Below are 20,712 nucleotides of genomic sequence, written 5' to 3' on the forward strand. Positions count from 1 at the left end.
ACAGACAGCTAAGTAGTGGGGAGAGGACGTGCTGCTGTCTGCAGTGTGACCTCAGCGCTTACCAAACAGTAGGGAATACACAGAGAAGGGCCTTAGGAGAACTTCAAGCCCCAGATACGTTTTATGTGGAAACCATATTTCCCAAGATAACACTGCACACAACTGCATAATCAAAAGGGATTCATTTCTTGGTTCATTCAACTCCTAGGTTTTAGTTTTAAAACATGTCTGTCTTGGCTTAAAGCACTCTTCCAATCTCTATTTCCAGTTCCTAGGATTTCCTGAAATAGGGAATCCCACTTTTTCCTTTTACAATCTCCCAGTCTCTTCTTTTTTACCTCTCCCCAAGAAACTTAGCACTGCTCTCTTCATACTTGACAACTAGATATGGAGCTGTATCAGCCAGAAGGAAGTTTCCTTCACACTTGCTGCTTCTTACGGTATCTGGGCTTTTACCTTTACACTTACTCACCCTTCCTACATTAGCACAAAGAAAGTGTTTTGGAGATCTGATGTCTTGTTTTCCAGAAACTGCCCTGAATCACCTTTACGAGAGCTGTCCCACGCTGCGAGCACAAGTCTTGCAGTCTGGCCAGATATTTGCCTTCTAAGTCAATAACCAAATCTGTTACAAAGGTAAGAACATGTAATGAATGGAAAGGAAATCCTTTTATTTTCATCAAGGTTCACTTTTTTTAGTTAAGTTAAGAACATGTAATTAATGGAAAGGAAATCCTTTTATCCTTTTATTTTGATCCAAATTCACTTTTTTTTTTTTTTTTTTTTTTTTTTTTTTCTAGACCAAGAATGAATCGTGGAGAACCACCAAAACTCAGGTGAGAAATGAAATGACAAATGTTAAGGTCAGGAAGCTTGCCCACTGCCATTGCTACCCTGAAAGCAGATGGAGTGCATCTTCATACGCCACAGCCTGAGACACTAGTCGACAGGCCAGCCCGTGTGAGGAAGTCCATTGCTGTCCTGAATTTTAACGTGACAGGGGGACTCTTAAGCCTCTTGTTTATGCTTTAGTACTTGCGGTCTATGGGAGGACCACAGCACACTCTTCTCTGTCTCCCCTTATTTGTTGATCGTCTGTAGGAAGAAGAGAACGTGCAGAGGCCCTCACCCGTACATTGGGTCTGTTCTCACTCTGTGCAGCTCCATCATTGAGCAAAGTACCAACCTTGAGGCTTCTGTAAGGACTTGACACAAACTACAGAATACTACAATGAAGCATTCACAACAAAACCACATTTTTTTCCGCAGCCAAGCATCAAAACACTTACAGAAGGGCATGGTCCCTCTCTGTGCACCTCAAGGGGAGATCCACAAATCCTCACGTGGTTTCATCGCATCCAGCACCCTTCTCTGTGCCTCCCAGCTAAACGTGCACAGAGGCAGCTGTTGCCAAAGTGCTGTGGTGACACAATTCAGTTCTGTTTCTGAAGTCATCACCGCAGGCGCCTCCCAGTGACGGCACAACACTCTCTGTTGCTAATGCGTCTGTCTCAGAAACAGCTAGGGAAGTACCACTATGCCCAAACTGACTTGAATTAGAGTAGTTCCCAAATTGTTCTCTGCTCCCCTACATCTGTGGAAGGTGTGTGATCAATCTTTTCCTTGAGAAAGGACTACAGAGCAAAAGAGCTTGATTCTGAGACGTTGCCCGTCCTTGTGGAGCAGTTCACCTTTGATTTCTGTTATAAGCTCCCTCTTAATTAATTTTCAGAGAGCATTGCATTAATAATAGAAAGGAATTTATTGAGTAAGCAACAGCAAGCAAAACAGCGCTGGGCGGCCGGGGAGTCTCGGCTCCGCCAACGGCGCGCACCTTACCCCCCCCCAGGGTCCCTTTTTATATCTTGGTGATTTCAGGATTACGCAGCACATCTTGGTGTATTCTGCGACTGCGCGCACTGTTGCTAGGGGGTCGTCTCTGTCCCTCTGGTGGTCGTGAAGATGAAGGCCGTAGTCTTCCTCGGCGTTGTGGTTCAACTTCTTTCTTTATTTGGTCATGTTGGCCCAGCGTGAGACAGGAAGGCAGGGTGTTGATACACTAGTTTAACAACTTATCAGAAAATGGTTACATGAACTTTGCAGCTGTGTTTTCTGAACAAAAGAGGCTACTGAGATGCAGAAGGAGGGAAGGGGAGAGGATTCTTTTTTTGTTACATTAAGCAATGGAATTTTCATAGTGTCTAGCTAAGCATTATACAGCTCCTTACTTCAGCAGGAAACCTTCGCAACACCTGCTCCTCAAATAAAACTCTTTGTTTTATAATACAAAGGACAATGAACAAACATCTATGGTGTATGTATTACAATCCCTCCTTTTTCTTTTAGTTACTCATTTTGTTCATTGAATCTCTGCAATGCTTGACTACTAAGAACTAATGTTTCCTCGATTTCTTCGTTAGTACTTACTGGCTCATATTTGGCACGTATAAGCATTAGATGTGCCGCTTCTAAACGACCTTTTACAATTGCAATCAGTTTATTAAAAATACATGGCCCGAAAGTTAGCGCTGCTATTAATAACAATAAAGGTCCTGCTATAGTTGACAGTAAGGTAGTAAGCCAAGGTGAATAATTAAACCAAGATTCATACCAGTTCTGCCGGTCTTCATATTCCCGTTTTCTCTTCTCCAATCCTTCCCTGAGCTTGGCCATGGTATCCCTTACCACTCCAGTATGGTCAGCATACATGCAACATTCTTCTTTCAGGGTTACACACAACCCGCCCTGTTGTAGAAATACCAAATCTAATCCTCTACGATTTTGTAGCACTACCTCTGAGAGTGACCTGACAGATTTTTCCAGGGCTGAGATAGATTGTTCAATCCGGGTCAGGTCCTCATCCACAGCAATGCGTAAAGAGGTGAACTCTTGATTTTGCTTGACCAATGAAGCAACTCCAGTACTGACCCCTGCCCCTCCCAAGATTATTAAAGTGGCCAGAGTTAAAGCTGTGATCGGTTCCCTTTTTTCCAAATGATAATTTGCTGCCGTGTGCTGAGCATACATATAATCCTCAGAATGGTATAAAATCCTTGGTATAATTATTACCTGTACACAGAAATCATGAGACGCATTAAAGACTCTTAGCGATAGACAAGGAGTCACACCTACTGATGAGCAAACCCACCTGGCGTTGCTAGCCGGGATTAACCATTCAGCTGATTGTTTTCCATTCTCCGTGATATTACATAGGTGGCGCTTCCCCCCAGGAACCGTGCCCACACATCTACCACTCCCAGTGACTTGTGTTAGTGTTACCCCTATCTCTTTACCCCAGTTGCATTGTAGGGGGTTGCTCTCGTTTGTGCGGGTGAGCTCCCCAAGGTCCCCTATAGCATCATAATATGGGGGCCTTATACTAAAACATAACCAGCAATGCTCTGTCATATTTGGGTTTGTTTTGTTTAATAGTTGGTAGCTGGCATTCATGACCTCCCATATGTTACTCTCAGCTATGTTATCATTTTCAGCTACGTCTGAGCTCAAAAGGCTGCTGAAGGTTGGCACTGTAGCATTTTCTGCAGGCTGGATTCTCTGAACATTTCTTGATAATACCTCATTTGGTCCTACCGCCTGGGGCTTATCAGCAACCTCCTTCTTTATTAGTATGAGCCCTCCCCTGTCAAACCCGTTTTCGTAATATCTTACACCCCATGTTTTTCCCAGTAGCCAGGCCTGGTCGTTTGGATTAGTTACATTAAGATACAAAAAGTTACAATTCCTAAGCCTTTTACACCCATAGGGCCCATATTCCACTTGCAAAAATTTGTCTCGACCAGCCCCGGGAATCCAATCTGAAGCAATGGTCTCACATCCCCAATAAGCACAGAAGTAAGCATTTGGAAAATTGCAGTAGCTCCTTCCTGGGTTAGAACTTGGGCAAAAATAGTAACTTGATACATTCCTGCACGAACCATCAGTAGTTATTATTTCACATAGAGTAGTTTGGAAACTCGGTGCACCGGCTATAGTGACAGTTCCGAGGATGGTTTGATCTTCCCACCTTATTAAACTCCACTTGTAAGGCTGATGGGGGTGAGCAGATCCATGGTTTATCAGGCTGGTAATAATGACCCCAATGTATTGTAGGAGGTGATTAAAACCCATCTCTCAAGGTGCTTTGACCAGGCCTTGCCCAGCCTCTTTAGAGCTTCCCCACCATTTTACTCCTCTGCCTCGCTCGTCAGTTCGGTTGCAGCGAACTACGAGGTATCGATTCTTCTCGGCAGCAGCAGTATTCTTCAGGGGAATCTGAGGAATTGCCCGCACCTGTTTCAAAGAGATGATAAATAGGGTTTCCACCCACTCCCACAATACACAGCCAGCACACAATACTTATCGAGTCCGTTTCAGTGTCAGTTTCAGGTCCTCAGGTCCTGGTGCTATTTCCCACTTATCCTCGTAGACTGGTCCTTTCACACGGCTGGCATGAGTCCACCCCTTCTCCGCTGTCCGGACAGCCGTTTCTGTGGTAAGCAAAACAACATAGGGACCTTCCCATCGTGGTGTTAAAGACGTCTCTTTCCAAGTCTTAATTAAAACCTTGTCCCCGGGATGTATCTTGTGAATTGCTATGTCTAACGGAGGGCGTTGTGCTACCAAACCTTTCGCTCGGAGCTCCCTCTGTCGATTCGTGAGTTGTATTAAATAAGGTCTTAACTGGGCATCCTGTAACTGAGGGTGATCAAGTGGCAATTCCAAGTCATAGGGCATACCATATAACATTTCAAAAGGAGAGATTCCTACATCTGTCCTGGGCTGTGTCCGTATGTTTAACAGCGCAAGAGGTAAACATTTTACCCAAGAGGCTTTTGTTTCCAGCATTAGTTTAGTTAGTTGTTTTTTAATTTCACCATTCATTCGCTCTACCTTTCCAGAACTTTGGGGATGCCACGGAGTGTGGTATTCCCAATTTGTTCCTAGAGCTTTCATGGTCTCTCGAGACACTTTGGAGACAAAATGAGGGCCTCGGTCAGAGTCAATTGTTTCTACAATTCCATATCTAGGGATAATATTTTCAAGTAGTATTTTTACCACGGTTTGAGCTGTGGCCCTTGCCGTCGGAAAGGCTTCAACAAAATGTGTAAGATGATCTACAATCACTAACAGATATTTGTACCTTCCTGTTTTTGGAAGATCTGTAAAGTCCAATTGAATTTTAGCAAAAGGTCGGTGAGCCAATTCCCGACCTCCCGATACTTTTTTCCTCAAATGTTGGGCGTTTACCTTTCTGCAAGTTAAACAATCATTTACAATTCGTTTGGCTATATTATAAATTCCAATACACATATACTTTATTGCAAATTGATCCACCAATGCTTGAGTTCCCCAGTGGGTGTTTTCGTGAAATCTTTGTAATACCCTCAGAGCTGCGGATTTTGAAAGCATTTCGCGTCCATCAGGCAGCACCCATTTGCCTTTATCTGTTTCTTTTATCCCCATTTGATTCATTTTGCTCTTTTCTTGTAATGTGAAGCTAAACAGAGTATAAATTGGCCTATGATGGTAACAATGTGTATGTTTCTTCCCGTCACCCCATTCATAATCATCGCATGGAAATTTCATTAAATCATTCCCGCAGTCTGAGCAGTCTTCCCTTGTTTTTGTAATTCGCATGGTCATTAGTGCCGCTCTTTTAGCCTCCTGGTCTGCCAAATTATTCCCTCTGATCTGAGGGGTGAGGCCCCGCCGGTGTCCTTTAATGTGTACTACAGCAATTTCTTTAGGTTCTCTGATAGCCTGTAAGACTTGGGTAATCAGTTCTTGGTGTATTAATCCCTTTCCCTGTGAATTAATGAGCCCTCGCTCTTCCCATATTTTACCAAATGTATGTACTACCCCGTATGCATATTTTGAATCTGTATATATTGTACCACTTTTGCCCTTTAACAGTCTTAAGGCCCGCAGTACAGCATATAATTCGCAAGCCTGGGCAGACCAACTTGGACTTAAAGGTCCGGATTCAACTATTTCAAAAGTTTTCCCATTCACTAATGCGTACCCCGATTTCCGCTTCCCTTCCACTATTCGTGAAGAACCATCCACATATATCTGTTCCCCTATAAGTAACTCTTCTTCCTCCAAATCAGGTCTCAGTTTTGTTTGCTCTTCTATATTTTGGAGGCAATCATGTTCTAAGGGCTCACTTGGTTCCCCATAAAGAAACTGAGCAGGATTTTGCAGGGAAGTTGTTGTTAATGTTAGTTTTGGGGAGGAAATTAAAATTCCTTCATATTTTAGTAACCTAGCATCTGTGATCCATTTTTCTGCTTTTTGCTGTAGTACTCCCCGGATATTGTGTGGGGATATCACCTTGATTTCTCCTCCGAAGGTAATTTTCTGTGCTTCTTCTACTAATAAGGCAGCCGCTACTACTACCTGTAAACAACTTGGCCAGCCCCGACTAACTGGGTCCAGCAATTTGGATAGGTAAGCCACAGGTTTTTTACTCCCTGCCCATTCTTGGGCTAATACTCCATATGCAGTGCCCTCATTGCTGTTAACAAATAAGAAAAACGGTCTCCTCAGATCCGGAAGACTCAGCACTGGAGGGCGTGCTAATTCTTCTTTTAATTTTTCTAATTGTTTTTCATCCTCTTTGGTCCATTTTAGCAACCCATCCTTAGTCAATTTTTTATAAAGAAATTTAACTTTGCCGCTGTAATCTTCAATCCATTGTCTACAATAGCCAGTTAACCCTAATAATTGTCGTACCTGCCTCTTAGTTTGTGGGGTCGTTAAAGCCAATATCCCGCTGATTCTGTCTGGGTCTAATTTCTTAGTTCCCTCACTTAGTCGGTGGCCCAAGTATTTTACTTCTCGTTCTACAAACTGCAGTTTTGATTTCGAGACTTTCAGTCCCTGCAAGCTAAGAAAATTCAACAGCTGTATGCTGGCCTGCCTAACAGTGTCTTCGTCTTTCCCTGCTAATAACAAATCATCTACATATTGTACTAATGTTATTCCTGGTGGCTTGTCGTAGTTTTGTAAAATTTGCTCCAGGGCTTGTCCAAATAAATTAGGCGATTCAGTGAATCCTTGAGGAAGCACAGTCCACCGTAATTGCTGCTTTCGGTGGGTATCTGGGTCTTCCCATTCAAAGGCAAAATAATCCCTACTTCCTTCCTCCAGAGGACATGCCCAAAATGCATCCTTTAAATCCACTACACTATACCACTGATCATCTGGGTGCAATTGACCTAATAGGGTATGGGGATTTGCCACGACAGGAAATCTGGTCACGGTTCTCTTATTAATTTCTCTTAGATCATGTACCAACCTATAATTGCCATCTTTCTTTTTTACTGGTAATATTGGAGTATTAAACGGAGACATACAAGGTTCTAGCAACCCTTGTTGTAGTAGCCTTTGAATTTCAGGTTTTAACCCTTGCCTGTCTTCCTCAGACAGGGGGTATTGTTTAATTCTCGTTGGTACACCTGGGTTAGTTATAGTTACCTTGAAAGGTTTAATATTTAATTTTCCTACACTTTCTGGAGTGTACCAGACTTCAGGATTTATTCTTTGCTCGTCCTCCGCTCTCAGAGGACACAACCTAATTTTTAGCTCTTTATCTACTACCTCTAAACTTATGCCTAATTCTACTATTAAGTCTCTCCCTAACAAGTTATATTCTGCCTCAGGCACTAAGAGTAAGGATCCCACCCCTAATTTAGAGTCCGATTCAATTAACACCTCTTTGATAACAGGGACCCCAAAGGGTTCCCCTTTTGCTCCAATTACTTGAACCTTTTCTGTTGAGATTTTACATCCTAAAGGCAAATTTTGGACTGTAGATCTTTCAGCCCCTGTATCTATGAGGAACTCAATTTCCTCACGCTGGGGACCTACTTTTAACTTTATCAAGGGCTCAGTTTTCTTTCGGGTCCCCAGCAGATAGAGCCCCTGACACCCCTAGTCTTCCTTAAACATCTTCTCATCTTCCATTCTCAGTCGACACTGCTTCTTCTTATGACCTTTCTTATTGCAGTAAAAACAAGTCACATTCCTCAATCCTCCTGTCACTTTCCCTTCTCCCTCTAGTTTTTGGCGAACCACCCTTAAATCTTTTCTGTATTCGCCTCTTCTCTGCCCCTCCCGCATCACGGCCATCATTATTCGTGCTTGCTTCTTCTCCTTTTCATCCTCCCTCCTTACATACACTTTCTGTGCCTCCCTTAGCAATTCGTCTAGACCTCGGTCTTGCCAATCTTCTATTTTCTCTAATTTTTTCCTAATGTCTATCCAGGACTTTGCTACAAACTGAGTTTTTAGCAAAGCCTCTCCCACAGGGGTTCCTGGATCTAATCCCGAGTACAGTTGCAAACTTTTTCGTAATCTCTCCAACCATTCTGTCGGAGTTTCATCTTTCTTTTGCTGCTCATTAAAGGCCTTATTAATGTTTTGCCCTCTTGGGACTGATTCCCTAATTCCCTGGATGATAATGGTTCTAAGGTCCTGCATGTGGCCACGATGTATGGGGTCCTGATTATCCCAATTGGGTTTCTGTAATGGCCATTTAACATCTGCTGCAGGACCTTGCTGGTGTTGCTGATCCCAAATTCGCATTCCAGCTTTTCTAATCATTCCTCTCTCTTCCGATGTAAATAATATCCCTAAAATAGATTGCATTTCTTCCCAGGTGTAGATATTGGGCCCTAAGAACTGATCTACTCGTTCTGCCACCCCTAAGGGGTCCTCCAATAGGTTTCCCATTTCTTTCTTAAAGTCTCGGACATCTCCAGAGTTCATAGGGATGGCCACATATCCCATACCGGGTTGTGGTCCTCCCATTGCTATTTCCCTTAGTGGATACAATCCTTCTTTGTTTCTAAGCTGCTGTCTTCTAGCCTGACTCCTAGTTATTGGTCCCTGAACACTAGAGTCAGAGTCGCTGTCAGCATCTCCCTGGGGCTGCGGATTAAGAGGCCCGGGAGTCGGAGGGGCTGCAGGTGGGGTTGGTGAAACATAGGGAGGCGGTGAGGCCGGGATCTCTAATTCTTGGTTTTTCTTACGCCTCCCGTCCCCTCCTTTTTCTTTTAGAGGGTATAATTTGGTCTGAGTTTCTGAACTGATCCACAAATGTGCATACTCACTCTCTTCTAAACTAAAGGGTTCCTTTGAGTTCACATAAATATTTAAGGCCTGGCAAACCCAATCGTCAAAGGACCCAAATACAGGCCAGTAAAGGTGGTCTCGAATCTGTTTACCACCCCAAATTTCAATGCAATAATGTATCATTTTTACTTTACTTTTTCCCCGCCTAAAAGGGGAATCATCCCAATTTTTGATCATTAATCCTAAAGGACTGTCTGGAGGAATAGGGGGTAACCTAACATCTGTCGTTACCCCGCCCATGGGACCAGAAGGCTTACTCTTCTTCTGTCCCATCTTCTGGAGCGCCTTCACACACACACACACAAATCGCTTCCCCCTTTTCGTGGCCCAGTCCCTCGCGGGATGTGGGAACCGCACTACCGAGGGGTCCGCACTCGCTTCGTCCGCAATTGGACGTCTCACAACGCTACGCTCCAGGATACCCAACCCCAACCGAACGGATCACCGGCCTATACTTACTCACTCCTGAGTCTTCGTTCGGTCTTCGTGCACAAAGATTACTAGGGGTTGCCGGCTTTATTTGCTTGCTGCCGAATTTAGGGTTCGTTGGTGAAGGATTTGAATGAAAGTAGTCCTAGCGGAGGCCGCTGAAATCAGCGGGGCGCCCCCTCCGAAGGTCTTTCAATCAGATTGCCTTCATCCGAGTCACGGCACCAAATTTGTTATAAGCTCCCTCTTAATTAATTTTCAGAGAGCATTGCATTAATAATAGAAAGGAATTTATTGAGTAAGCAACAGCAAGCAAAACAGCGCTGGGCGGCCGGGGAGTCTCGGCTCCGCCAACGGCGCGCACCTTACCCCCCCCCAGGGTCCCTTTTTATATCTTGGTGATTTCAGGATTACGCAGCACATCTTGGTGTATTCTGCGACTGCGCGCACTGTTGCTAGGGGGTCGTCTCTGTCCCTCTGGTGGTCGTGAAGATGAAGGCCGTAGTCTTCCTCGGCGTTGTGGTTCAACTTCTTTCTTTATTTGGTCATGTTGGCCCAGCGTGAGACAGGAAGGCAGGGTGTTGATACACTAGTTTAACAACTTATCAGAAAATGGTTACATGAACTTTGCAGCTGTGTTTTCTGAACAAAAGAGGCTACTGAGATGCAGAAGGAGGGAAGGGGAGAGGATTCTTTTTTTGTTACATTAAGCAATGGAATTTTCATAGTGTCTAGCTAAGCATTATACAGCTCCTTACTTCAGCAGGAAACCTTCGCAACACCTGCTCCTCAAATAAAACTCTTTGTTTTATAATACAAAGGACAATGAACAAACATCTATGGTGTATGTATTACAATTTCCATGTAAGAAAAAAGAAGGTGAAATCAACAATTCCCTTCCTCTGAGCTGGGAATAGGAAAGAAGCCCAATTCTCCAGGAAGCCTTCAAAAGGAAACTCTGCATTTCTTTGTTAAACACCTTGTTTAATTTCTTGAAAGAAATCTTTCCCAGGACTTTGCAACTGCGGCGGTTCGAAGCGGGTGGGCAGCCGAGTTCCACCACGGCCGCTCTCTCACTCCCCCTCCTCAAAGGGAAAGGGGGAGAAAATACAATGCAAAGGGCTCCAGGGCTGAGATAAGGACAGGGCGATGGCTCAACAAGTATCGTGACGGGCAAAGCAGACTCAGCAGAGTGACCCTCAGGGTCCCTCCCTGCCCCTGCTCCCCGTGGGGTCCCTCCCATGGGATGCCGCCCTTCCCCAGCTGATCCCACACGGGCTGCCCACAGGCAACAGCTCCTCAAGCACTGCTCCCACACGGCTCCGTCCCACGGGCTCCATCCATCCATCCATCCCCCAGGAGCAAACTGCTCCAGCACGGGTCCCCCACGGCTGGGCGGCAGCTCCCCCCAGCCCCCCTGCTCCTGCGGGGGCTCCTCTCCATGGCTGCAGCTGCGGCCCGGGGCCTGCTCCTGCGGGGGCTCTCCACAGGCCGCAGCCTCCTCCAGGCCACAGCCACCTGCTCCACCGGGGGCTCCTCCACCCACAGGGGGGCAGCAGCGTGGAGATCTGCTCCATGTGGGACCCATGGGTGCAGGGGGACAGCCTGCTCCACCAGGGGCCTCTCCCTGCACAGCCCGCAGGGGAACTGCTGCTGTGAGCCTGGAGCACCTCCTGCCTCCTGCTGCACTCACCTTGGGGGCTGCAGGGCTGCTTCTCACTCCTTGCTCTTCCAGCTTCTGTTGTGCAGCAGTATTTCCCCCTGCTTACATCTGCTCTCCCAGAGGTGCAAACAACATCGCTTATTGGCTCAGCTCTGGCAAGCGCCGGGGCCCTTTTGGAGCTATCTGGAGCTGGCTGTTGTCTGGATTGTTCTCACAGACGCCATCCCTGCAGGCCCCTGCTACCAAACCCTTGCCACGTAAATCCGATCGAAGTGTATGCAGCAATTACAAAGCCGCTGTGCTTTGGGCTGTCACGATCCTTCTGCAAGTGCAGGGGAGGTGCAGGGTTGCTTTGCATTTCCAAAAGGAGGAAGAAAGCCTCCAACCCCACTGGACCTCAGCCACTTGCAGGATCCAAGCAACGCTCCCCACTTTCAGTTATCTCCCTCCCATGCACACAGTGGGAGCAAGGTTGAACAAGCACATTTTTGAAAATGTTTATCTTAATGAAGAATAAAAGAAGTCTACAACACCCAATCCCTCTGTGCACCCAAGGCAAAAATCGTGGACTATTCTGCCTCAACACTATTTTCAGACCCAATTTGTCAAGTCATCTAGCAGAGGATTTCTCTCTTGTTCACTCACTAGCTTAGTAGAGCACCAGTTTACATAGGTGCTGGAGCAGATTCCTCAACCATCTGAAGGGACTTGACCCCAGAAAAGTTCAAAACTGCAGATGACTCATGATTTTGTGGTGAAGCATCTATTAAATGAGAGCTGTTCCGCTTAGGGCACAGTGAGACAGTGTGAGAAGAACCCTGTATCTCACTGATTGAGGCTTTATAACTCTACAGAATTGTCAGTCAACAATAAATGGAAAGTGCAGGAGATATGTTCTTTCTTCCTCCTTTCCCTGCCATACATTAGCAGAGAGATTGTGGTGGGATATAGGTTCAGAGCCTCACAGAAGAAGGATTTGAACCCAGGCTCTCCACAGTCTGCACCACTGCCTTCCTGACGGCTTTTGACTATTTTAATTAATTTTATTATTTTATTTTATTTTATTTTATTTTATTTTATTTTATTTTATTTTATTTTATTTTATTTTATTTTATTTTATTTTATTTTATTTTATTTTATTTACTTTATTAGTATTATTCTTCTTATTTTTCTGGATGGTGTCTAAGTCTTGGGGGGGAAGAACCAACTGTGGGAGGAGGGAATGCTACTACTGTCTGTGACAGTGGTGATTTCTGGACAGTGTTAGCAACAGAGCTTCTGCAGAGAAGAGAAAATGACAGGCAGTGTCTCTTGGTATTCCATGTACTGAGTACTGAGTGCAGTTTTGGGCTCCACAGTGTAAGAAAAAGTATAAGAACAAACCAGTGCACTGTGATAAAGAGAGTTTAATAGGGTACAAAAGGAATAAAAACAAACAAAATAAGAAATGAGAATATTGATAATTTATAATGTATCATAGAATCATAGAATCATAGAAGCATAGAATATCCTGAGTTGGAAGGGACCCTTAAGGATCATCAAGTCCAACTCTTGATACCGCACAGGTCTACCCAAAAGTTCAGACCATGTGACTAAGTGCACAGTCCAATCTCTTCTTAAATTCAGACAGGCTCGGTGCAGTGACCACTTCCCTGGGGAGCCCGTTCCAGTGTGCAACCACCCTCTCTGTGAATAACCCCCTCCTTATGTCAAGCCTAAATTTCCCCTGCCTCAGCTTAACCCCGTTCCCGTGGGTCCTGTCGCTGGTGTTAATGGAGAAAAGGTCTCCTGCCTCTCGACACCCCCTTACGAGTATAAAATATATAAATATTGTTTAATTAATAATATTAAATACTTATCATTTTATAATAATGAAACAATGCCATACTGTACAACACAGTCAATAAAGTGGATTTAATTAAATAAATTAAATTTTAATTAAAACCCAGGAAATTAAATAAAATTTTAAAATGTAAATTTAATACAAATAAAACCCATTTTTCCCATCCCAATGAGTTCCTATCCCCATCATCACTTCCCATCCCACTGATCATTTCCTATCCCAATAACCTCCCAGTTCTGATCCCAAGGCTGAATTCCCAACTCCCACCCACCCATCCATCCAGCCATGCACCCAATTTTCTGCCGTCCGTGCTGGCCATGCCCACATCCATGCCCGGTCTGGGCATGGGCAGTGGGAGCGGGCTGCATGAAATAACTGAACATGAAATCATGAAATAACATGAAATAATAAATAAGGTAACTTAATTGTTGCTGTTGTTAACATTGCTTCATGACAACAGATGCAAACATGGATCTTGAGTTGAGGGCAAAGGTGACCTTGGATCTGAAGCACACAGGCGTTCGCTAATGTCCCCCCATCTGGAGTGAATCCACAACGACTTGGAAGGAAAACTAAAGTCCAAACCAATGCACTGGGATAAAGAGAGTTTAATAGGGTAGAAAAGGAATAAAAACAAACAAAATTAGAAATGAGAATATTGATAATTTATAATGTATAAAATATGTAAATATTGTTTAATTAATAATATTAAATACTTATCATTTTCTAATAATGAAACAATGCCATACTGTACAACACAGTCAATAAAGTGGATTTAATGAAATAAATAATACAACCAGTACATTAAATAAAATTTGAAAATTTAAATTTAATAAAAATAAAACTCAGAAATTTAAATAAAATTTAAAAATGTAAATTTAATACAAATAAAACCCATTTTTCCCGTGCCAATGAGTTCCTATCCCCATCATCACTTCCCATCCCACTGATCATTTCCTATCCCAATAACCTCCCAGTTCTGATCCCAAGGCTGAATTCCCAACTCCCACCCACCCATCCATCCAGCCATGCACCCATTTTCTGAATTTTCTGCAGAAAATTTTCTGCAGGCAGAGGCCTTGCTGAGTGAGCACCTAAGGAGAGGAATGTAATCCAGAAGGCAGCAAAGAAGAGCAATGCCCCGAAAGAAGAGCTAAGTCTTGTCTCTCAGCCCTTTGGTGTCCCAAGCAGCAGTTGCCATGGGCAAGCTTTCCCAGCCCAGCTGCTGCCAGCATCCCCCCAGCTTGCCATTGCCACCTTCCTGGGTGAGGCGCGCGCGCATTTGCCATTGGCATTTGCCGTTGCCCATCCCTGAGAGTGGCAAGCAGTGCGTAGGTCCAGCACGAGAGAGGGGAGAGGGCAAGCGAGAGGGGCAAGGGCTGAGGAGCGTGGCTGAAGCTGGAGCAGGTGCCTGCAGAGGTCTCTGTGCCTGCCTGCGTGCTGAGCGGGCCTGGGTGCTGCGGGGGCCGTCGAGGAGAAGCCCGAGGTCGGTCACGGGTAGCCGTAAGAGTAGGCTCTGGCGTGGTCCTTCTGCCGCTGCTCGAAGAATTGCCCGGGGCCGATCCTCATGTGGTGGGCCGCCCGCTGCCGCTCCTCCTGGGCCAGCTTCTTGAGGCGCTCCCGCTCGGGACGCTGCTGCGGCGTGATGGGCACCGACGACTCCTGCTCCTCCAGCGGTGTGGGCGCTGAGTCGCCGCCCGCCCAGGGCCCCACGCAGGGCACGTAGTCCCCGCGGGGCTGCGCCGGACGCTGCAGCGTGCGCGGCTGCGTGGGCAGAGCCGTGGGCAGTCCCCTCCAGAGCGGGGGGCTCTGGAGGGGACTGCGAGGGGGACTGGGCAGGGCTCTCCTGAGGGCTGGGAGAAGTTGAGGCCTCTTGAGGGGAGCCAAGGGAGGCTGGGGCAGGGTTCTCTTGAGGGCAGGGATGAATTCCTGCTGGGGGGGCCTTTTGGGGAGAGGCTTGGGCATGGGTCTCCTGCGGGCAGGGTCGGGGGGGCTCTGGAGGGGACTCAGGCGAGGCTTGGGCAGGGCTCTCCTGAGGGCAGTGAGGAAGTCAGGGTCGGGGGGGCTCTGGACGGGAGCCTGGGGAGGCTGGGGCAGGGGTCTCTTGTGGGCAGGGAGGCAGTCAGGGTTGGGGCGCCTCTTGAGGGGAGCCAAGGGAGGCTGGGGCAGGGTTCTCCTGCGGGCAGGGATGAATTCCTGCTGGGGGGGCCTTTTGGGCAGGGCTCTCCTGAGCTGGGGCCGGGCTGCAGGCTTGAGGGGGGAGCTGAGTGGCGGCACAGCAGCTGCAGGGGGCTGCAGTGCCCGCCCAGCCTGCACCTTGTCGGGGTGCAGCCCAGGGCTTGAGGGGACCTCACCCAGCGCTCTGGTGGCTGCCAGTCCCTGTGTGCTGGGCTCCTCGATGTCCTCGCAGAGGTCGGGCAGCTGCGAGAGGAAGCGCTTGAGGACAGGACTGCTGGGGACAGCGGCGAAGGCGTCCTGGGGCTCCACGGCATCCAGGCAGCTGAGCAGCTCCTCCAAGCCGGAGCTGTCCAGGTCGGCCGGGAGCTGGTCCTGCAGGTGCTGCAGCTGCTGGCTGTCCCCTGCCAGCTGGGGAAAGGCCTCGGCGAAGGCATCGGGGCCCAGCTCCAGCAGCTCCAGGGGCTCCTCAGGCACCTCTGCAAGTGTCGCCGCTGAGGAAAAAGCAAGCCAATGCAATCCCCCAAGCATCCCCCGCTGCCAGCTTTGCCATGGCTCCTGGGTGTGGGGCGCCCAGCGGCCGGCTGTGCCAGCCCCAAACTCACCGTCGGGCGTCGCCGTCTGGGTGCTGGTGGTCGCTGGAGCCTGGGCAGGCTCGGGGGGAGTGGGGCCGGGCAGCGGGGGCCCCTGGTCCTCGCTGAGCCCCACGGCATGCAAGCAGGGCTCCGGCAGCTGCCCCCGGCTGCTGCTGAGGGTGCGGGGCGCGGGGAGCGCCTGCCCCCGCAGCGGAGGCCCCGGCATGAGGAGTGGTGGGGGGCCGGGGTAGGCAGGGGCCTGCAGCAGGCAGGTGCCTGCGGGGTGCAGGAGCTCCCCATGGAGCACGGCCCTGGGCCTCAAGCAGAGGGGAGCACCATCCTGGGGCACCAGCGTCCCCGTCCACATCAGCAGGGGCTGGGAGACACTGGGGGCACCCACAGGAGCGCTGTGGGGGAGCTGCCCCACAGCAGGGAGCTGCCCCACGGCGGCGGCGGGGAGCTGCCCAAGCTGCAGGTGGTGCCCCTGGGCTGGGAGGTGCCCCCCAGGTGGCAGCTGCACCCTGGCGGGGAGCTGCAGCAGCTGCCCCTGGACCCCCGGCACCACGTGCCAGACGGTGGCCTGGGGCAGTGCGGAGGGGAGGGTGGGTACCTGGGGGGGCTGCAAGGGCAGCGCCATCGCTCCGGGGAGGGAGGGAAGCAGCCAGGCAGCCACCGTTGGCGGCACGGCTGGGACGACGAAGGGGGAGTTTTGCGTCTGCGCAACCCGCAGAAGCCGTCTGGGGAAACCCTCTCTGGGAAAAAGGGCGCTGGGCTGAGCTCTGGGGCGCTGGGCTCGCCAGCAGGGCCGCAGCCCCGGGAGGAGCGGGAGCCGGCTGCTGGACCTGCCATGGTGGCTGGAGAGTGGGGCGGTTGCTTGGGGAACGCGGGCAACGGGGGTTCTGTCCCAACGGCTGACCAGCCCCTCGCCGACATCTTGGGGAGGACTGCAGGCTTTGGAGCCAAGCAGGCTGCCCAGCGCAAGACTTGGCCATCCCCAGCAGGATTTCCCTCCCACGCAGCACTTGCCATGCCCAGGACGCTTCCACACCACCACTTGCCCGGCCCAAGGCTTGCCCAGCCCAGGACCAGCTTCTCGGCCTCAGCGGCAGTGCCCATCCTTGCCATTTCACCGCATGGCACATTCCCAGCAACCCAGACGAAATCTGCCCCATCAACACGAAGCGTTTCTTCAGCCAAAGAGACCTCGTCCCAAAGAATTCCCCTCTCTTGGAGGACTTCTCCAAGCACTTCCTTCCCCAGGGAATGGTACCCACCCCATTCAAGACTTCCCATCCCAAGGCTTTTGCTTCCCAGGGATTTCCTTCCTAGGGAACATTGCCCATTTCCTAGCCCAATGGCTTCCCACCCCAAGGAAGTCTTCCCATGCTGTAGCCCCGAAATGCCCCCAGAGGGCACCTGGCAGCTACTGGGAAGGAAATGAGCTCTGTCATGGTGAGCTAGCCGCTCAAGGCCCTGCTCTTTGGCCCAGGTGTCTGTGAGGCGGTGTTGGCAAGGAGTCCTGTTGTGAACATAAGAACATAACGTAACAGAAGAACATAAAATCACATCAGAGAGAAAAAAATATAGAATAACAGAACGCGACATAAGAACATCAAACAAAGACAACTCTCATGATGTGGTCTGATAGGATGGAGGAGAAAGCAGAAACCCAGCAATGCTGTCTTTCCTACTCCTCAAAACCAATTCCGTTGACAACTGGGAATGCTTCCAGCTGGAAAAAAATGCCAGAATGAAGTGGAGGACTCCTTGCCATCACTGTGTTTCTGGAGCACACCTCTACCTTTCTGTCCAACAGGGGGTTCTTCTTGGGAGATAATTGCCCAACATGAATAAACACAACCAAAGCCAGAGGACCCATCTCCGCAACAAGACGATAAATAGAAAAGACATCTCTAGATGCAGACCCCAGAGCTCCAATTCACTATGTCCCACTAGTGGAAGTTATATTCTAGGCTTTGTTTTTAAGGCCACTGGCTGCCTCCTCCCTTATGCTGCCCATTCTCCCTGTTGTCCTGTCTTCTTTCTCCTGCATTGCTTCCTTTCCTTGGTGGACCTTGCTGAGCTCTTTGATGTTTTGTTGTATATATATGTATGAAGACATAAAACTGTTAGAGAGTGTCGAAAGAAGGGCAACAAACAAGAGGGTCTCTTTTAAGAGGGGGATTGAGGTTTGTGGCAAGGTTTTGGTAGCAATTTAGGGGCTGCACTGTGCTGGACACAGCAACAGACGCACCATAAGCCAAAGTCAGACAATAAGCCAAGGTGTGTTCACGTGTGGTTTGCTGTGGTTTAACGTGGTTTACGTATAGAAGAAAGTTTTTGCCTATTGGTGAGTATACTGCAGATTTGCTGCATTGTTCTAAATTAAATAGCAAGATAAGTGATGGCATCGTAGGCTGGGAAAATATTTCTAGAGTATCAGCGCATTTTGAGCATCATTTTAACTGTTTATGCAAACATGAAGATTATTAAAATCAGTGTTTATTTATGTCTGTATGTAAACAGGTGATCATGTTGTATAGCATGCAGTAAATGGTTTGTGAATGCTGCTTGAAGAATGAAAAGAGTAAGTCAGCTCCACAAGGAATAAATGAATTTTGTTTATTTGTGCAATGCAGAGATTAGAATTAGACCAACAGCATGGAACCAAAGTCTTGCTGTGTGCCTTTTATCTGTAGGACAGTTCATGGAGGCTTCAGCAGCCCTATCTGTTTTCTAGCAGTCTGAAATGTCCTCTGTGGTGCTGCACCCAGTTGAAAGCCTGCACTGATTGTGATGAACTTTCCTAACAGGAGGCACGGGTCCTTCGTCGGACGCTGGCTGGGGATGTATGCTGCGATGCGGGCAGATGATGCTGGCCCAAGCACTGATCTGCAGACACTTAGGGAGAGGTGAGTGCTGGTCCTGAGGGAACTTCGGTATTGTCTGCAGACGCTTCTTCGTAAGTACTCCATTAAAAGCACAAACCCTGAATTTATTAGTGAGACTTTCTTTGATGCCCTGGTAACAGTTCCTAATGAATCAATTCATATTCAGCTGGGTGAAATCATCCCAGCCTGAAGCAGAGAAATAGGCATAGAAGGAGAACAAATGGGGAATCCTGTCGCCATTCTTTTATAAACCTTTTAGTGTAACACCCAAGTTGAGGCCAAGGGAAAACCTGCCACCGTGGGACAGTGCTCTTACCCTTCTCTTCACTACTCACTTGTCAGCAGCACGAGGTCCAAACCCCCCTGGTGCAAGCTCTTAAGCATGCATGTCACATCCCAGGATGCTGCCAGTGGAGTGTTTGGACTTTCTGTATGGATCTTATGTTGTTATTTAATGGGTGCTTAGAAATCCAACAAGGTCTAAACACAGCCTGTACTTTTAAATAATCTTGGAAGCTCAGAGATACTGGAATGGCTATCAACACGCAGCATGATCCGTCAGAATATGTTTGCAGTTGATGTTTTTGTTTTGTTTTATTTTCCCTGTTTTTACAATCTAGCCTATGATGATAAAGGGCAGCTTGATGATAAATAACAAGCTTGGAATTCTAGGAGCTCTACACAAAATGTAAATATTCGAGATGAATTGAAATGTCTTTTAACATCTCATTATAAAGCTTTCTGCTGTCTAGACATTTGATCAGTGTAATGAAAACGTCACCATTTTTTATTCTATATCAATTTTTCCTTTCAGACTGGCAATGGGAAAAACACAAAAAACAACCAGAAGAATATCACAGAATCCTACGATGCTTTCTCGACAGGAAGGCTTGCTGTTATTCAATCCACCAGATGGGTAAGAACAAACATAAACTTTCAGGTTTTTTCCACTGAAATTTCTGCTGTGTTGAATCACTAATTTGCAGTATGTTAATTCATAATTTTAAAAAGTGGATGTGAAGACAATGTGTATGCTTATACAAAAATAAAAAGGTATGCAGATGGGCGCAAAGACTAGTAGTACAGAAACATTCCCTGAGACCTAAATAAAGCCATGTACTAGAATGTAGCTCTTGATAAACTCTGTAAGCCTTGGGTACCAGAGTCAGTAATGTTAGAACAGACAGTCTTGTAGCTTATTGCTGTAATTTGTAATAAAGGGCACTAACATTTGTTAACTTGTAATTCTCGTTATAGTTTAGAAGCCTTTTGTTTATTAAAGAAACTGGCACTCCCTAAGTTTTGAAAAGAGCATAGATTGAGAAAATAATTGTTATTGCTAAGTACAGATTGCAGTTACTCTAGAATGTTTGACAGTCACAGTATTTACTGTATATTGTTCCCACATTCTTTATGGTCTCATTTTTCTTTGATTTTGTGTACGTGTGTCTTTTTTTCACTGTGAAAACAGCACAGGTGGGTGTTGGAGAGGGGAAGTCAATTGGAGAATGGTTTGGACCAAATACAGTTGCTCAAGTACTAAAGTAAGTGAGATCATACCAGTCTCATTCAGAACGTACTCCCCTGGGGCAGCCAAGACAAGGCCCAGGCAGAGTTTTGAAGGCTGCATCTCCCCCTGTCCCACAGTCAGGAATGTACTTGCCATCTATTTACAAGTGCAGCATGGAATGTCATGCCACAGCTCGGTGTGCAGGTACTGAGTTGGGAATGGGTGACCTCTAAATTTTAATAAAGGAAGAGCCTGAGGAGAAGAAACTGCAGGAAAGTCTCCTGCTATGCCGTCTGCATGCCCTCACCAGTCACACCACAGATGTATATTCCTTTCTGCACAGTGGCACAGCTCTGGCAGGTCGAGAGTGCCACCGTGTAGGTCGGAGTGGTGGTGTGAAACATCAGAGAGAAGCCATCTCGGCTGAGGAGGGAACTGAGCTGCAATTCCTCCCTTTCTGAGCAGCAGTTCTGCCAGCAAGGCTACTG

The 20,712-nt window shown here is 47.5% G+C and overlaps 1 long non-coding RNA gene across 1 annotated transcript; it reads right to left on the reverse strand.

Annotated features, from left to right (window-relative positions):
- Positions 1-1,743: 1,743 nt before the first annotated feature.
- On the reverse strand, positions 1,744-10,427 carry LOC139999756 (uncharacterized). Its single transcript, XR_011805266.1, has 2 exons — positions 9,598-10,427; positions 1,744-4,487 (listed from the first exon to the last, which is right to left on the reverse strand). It is a non-coding gene; the product is annotated as an uncharacterized lncRNA (long non-coding RNA).
- Between the last annotated feature and the right edge of the window lie 10,285 nt (positions 10,428-20,712).

This window comes from Anas platyrhynchos, chromosome 29 (assembly GCF_047663525.1).
Source record: "Anas platyrhynchos isolate ZD024472 breed Pekin duck chromosome 29, IASCAAS_PekinDuck_T2T, whole genome shotgun sequence".
NCBI classification, from domain to species: domain Eukaryota; kingdom Metazoa; phylum Chordata; class Aves; order Anseriformes; family Anatidae; genus Anas; species Anas platyrhynchos.